The sequence below is a fragment of the Cupressus sempervirens genome, chromosome 7 (assembly GCF_028749045.1).
Source record: "Cupressus sempervirens isolate cs-2001-9-10 chromosome 7, ASM2874904v1, whole genome shotgun sequence".
NCBI classification, from domain to species: domain Eukaryota; kingdom Viridiplantae; phylum Streptophyta; class Pinopsida; order Cupressales; family Cupressaceae; genus Cupressus; species Cupressus sempervirens.
In genome coordinates this window covers 692,294,511-692,298,466 of record NC_143124.1, presented here as the reverse complement: position 1 = coordinate 692,298,466, position 3,956 = coordinate 692,294,511, and positions in this window count along the sequence as shown.

Genomic DNA, 3,956 nt, shown 5'->3' with positions numbered 1-3,956 from the left:
GATAAAAATGCAATGATAGAACGTGCCAATGAGACGGAGCCCTTGGCTACAAGATACAACTCCATACACACTCAGCAACAAGCGCATCTTAGAATCGAACACCAAATGTGCAGTGTGTTGCAAGCCGTGCAGACACCTACATATAGGGTATATCCATCAAAACAAAGCGACAAGTACTTCCCACCAGCTCTGCCATTGCGATTACCGAATGGGATAATACTCACCACCACAGATTAATGACCATCATTACCGTCTCGAAATAGATACAAGCACATCGAGTTTCATCCGATCAGCTGGATGAATTTCACCTTGAAGGGGCCCAATCCAAAAGTTCTGGAGGTCATCTCCTGGAACTCTCAAGAACAAGGCCCATCTTACATGCAAACTCTGCTACTGCGCAAACATAGGTTGCAATTAAAGAGAAATTGCAAGGCCGTCACAATGGCCCGAGGCCAATGCTCCGACTAAGGCAATTTTCTCTTGCAATCACCATGCCACCGTTCACAGAGAGATCTCCCCATTCACTTGTGACGTGAGCTCGCCCTTGAAAGGCCACTTTCCAAGGCATCCCGCTAGATGAGGGCTCCCGTTTTAGATCGAGTTTTAAAATCACCAAGAAGACGCGGTGAGGGCTGGCAACCGCTGCCAAACCTTTTTTCGGAATTGCGCCAGCTGAGTGACTAGAAAAAATGCTTTACGTGATAGGCACGCAAAAAATTTTGCTAGAGCGCCAAGCACCCACCTCATGGCTAGAGACAAGGGCTCGCCATTAGATCAACTTCAAAATCGCTGAACAGACACGCTGTAGAATGGCAACCGCTGCCAAGTCTCTTCCGTAGTTGCGTCGATCGAGTGATCGAAGAAGGTGATCTAAGAGAGGGTCCAAGCGTAGGCATTCGTTGGGGGATTCGCGCCGATGGCATAAATTTATGCAATACCCGAGCAAGCAACACCGGACGGAGGTGCTAGACGAGGGCTCCCATTTTAGATCGAGTTTTAAAATCACCGAGTAGACGCGGTGAGGGCTGGCAACCGCTGCCAAACCTTTTTCCGAAATTGCGCCATCTTTGTGACAAGAAAACATGATCTAAAGGAGAGTCTAGGAATAGCACCCTCGAGGGTGGGCTTCACGCCCCTCTAATTGATTCAACGTCGGCGTCCACCGTTTCAAAATCTGACATATCCATCCGCCCTGACAGCGGCGTTGAATCAATGAGGGGGGCACGGGAGAGGCTCGCGGACACCACCTCTCCCCTTGTAGCCGCGATAGGCAAGCAAAAAATTTTGCTAGAGCGCCAAGCACCCACCTCATGGCTAGAGACAAGGGCTCGCCATTAGATCAACTTCGAAATCGCTGAACAGACGCGCTGTAGAATGGCAACCGCTGCCAAGTCTCTTCCGTAGTTGCGTCGGTCGAGTGATCGAAGAAGGTGATCTAAGAGAGGGTCCAAGCGCAGGCATTCGTTGGGGGATTCGGCGCCGATGGCATAAATTTATGCAATACTCGAGCAAGCAACACCGGACGGAGGTGCTAGACGAGGGCTCCCGTTTTAGATCGAGTTTTAAAATCACCGAGTAGACGCGGTGAGGGCTGGCAACCGCTGCCAAACCTTTTTCTGAAATTGCGCCATCTGAGTGACAAGAATACATGATCTAAAGGAGAGTCCAGGAATAGCACCCTCGAGGGTGGGCTTCATGCCCCTCTAATTGATTCAACGTCGGCGTCCACCGTTTCAAAATCCGACATTTCCATCCGCCCTGACAGCGGCGTTGAATCAATGAGGGGGGCACGGGAGAGGCTCGCGGCAACCACCTCTCCCCTTGTAGCCGCGATAGGCACGCAAAAAAGTTTTGCAAGAGCGCCAAGCACCCACCTAATGGCTAGAGACAAGGGCTCGCCATTAGATCAACTTCGAAATCGCTGAACAGACGCGCTTTAAAATGGCAACCGCTGCCAAGTCTCTTCCGCAGTTGCGTCGGTCGAGTAATCGAAGAAGGTGATCTAAGAGAGGGTCCAAGCGTAGGCATTCTCGTTGGGGGATTCGCGCCGATGGCATAAATTTCTGCAATACCCGAGCAACACCGGACGGAGGTGCTAGACGAGGGCTCCCGTTTTAGATCGAGTTTTAAAATCACCAAGTAGACGCGGTGAGGGCTGGCAACCGCTGCCAAACCTTTTTCTGAAATTGCGCCAGCTGAGTTGACAAGAAAACATGATCTAAAGGAGAGTCCAGGAATAGCACCCTCGAGGGTGGGCTTCATGCCCCTCTAATTGATTCAACGTCGCCGTCCACCGTTTCAAAATCTGACATATCCATCCGCCCTGACAGCGGCGTTGAATCAATGAGGGGGGCACGGGAGAGGCTCGCGGCAACCACCTCTCCCCTTGTAGCCGCGATAGGCACGCAAAAAATTTTGCTAGAGCGCCAAGCACCCACCTCATGGCTAGAGACAAGGGCTCGCCATTAGATCAACTTCGAAATCGCTGAACAGATGTGCTGTAGAATGGCAACCGCTGCCAAGTCTCTTCCATAGTTGCGTCGGTCGAGTGATCGAAGAAGGTGATCTAAGAGAGGGTCCGAGCGTAGGCATTCGTTGGGGGATTCGCGCCGATGGCATAAATTTATGCAATACCCGAGCAACACTAGACGGAGATGCTAGACGAGGGCTCCCGTTTTAGATCGAGTTTTAAAATCACCGAGTAGACGCGGTGAGGGCTGGCAACCGCTGCCAAACCTTTTTCCGAAATTCCGCTGTCTGAGTGACAAGAAAACATGATCTAAAGGAGAGTCCAGGAATAGCACCCTCGAGGGTGGGCTTCATGCCCCTCTAATTGATTCAACGTCGCCGTCCACAGTTTCAAAATCTGACATATCCATCCGCCCTGACAGCGGCGTTGAATCAATGAGGGGGGCACGGGAGAGGCTCGCGGCAACCACCTCTCCCCTTGTAGCCGCGATAGGCATGCAAAAAATTTTGCTAGAGCGCCAAGCGCCCACCTCATGGCTAGAGACAAGGGCTCGCCATTACATCAACTTCGAAATCGCTGAACAGACGCGCTGTAGAATGGCAACCGCTGCCAAGTCTCTTCCGCAGTTGCGTCGGTCGAGTGATCAAAGAAGGTGATCTAAGAGAGGGTCCAAGCGTAGGCATTCGTTGGGGGATTCGCGCTGATGGCATAAATTTATGCAATACCCGAGCAACACCGGACGGAGGTGCTAGACGAGGGCTCCTGTTTTAGATCAAGTTTTAAAATCACCGAGTAGACGTGGTGAGGGCTGGCAACCGCTGCCAAAACTTTTTCCGAAATTGCGCCATCTGAGTGACAAGAAAACATGATCTAAAGGAGAGTCCAGGAATAGCACCCTCGAGGGTGGGCTTCATGCCCCTCTAATTGATTCAACGTCGGCGTCCACCATTTTAAAATCCGAAATATCCATCCGCCCTGACAGCGGCGTTGAATCAATGAGGGGGGCAAGGGAGAGGCTCGCGGACACCACCTCTCCCCTTGTAGCCGCGATAGGCACGCAAAAAATTTTGCTAGAGCGCCAAGCACCCACCTCATGGCTAGAGACAAGGGCTCGCCATTAGATCAACTTCGAAATCGCTGAACAGACGCGCTGTAGAATGGCAACCGCTGCCAAGTCTCTTCCGTAGTTGCCTCGGTCGAGTGATCGAAGAAGGTGATCTAAGAGAGGGTCCAAGCGTAGGCATTCGTTGGGGGATTCGCGCCAATGGCACAAATTTATGCAATACCCGAGCAAGCAACACCGGACGGAGGTGCTAGACGAGGGCTCCCGTTTTAGATCGAGTTTTAAAATCACCGAGTAGACGCGATGAGGGCTGGCAACCGCTGCCAAACCTTTTTCCAAAATTGCGCCATCTGAGTGACAAGAATACATGATCTAAAGGAGAGTCCAGGAATAGCACCCTCGAGGGTGGGCTTCATGCCCCTC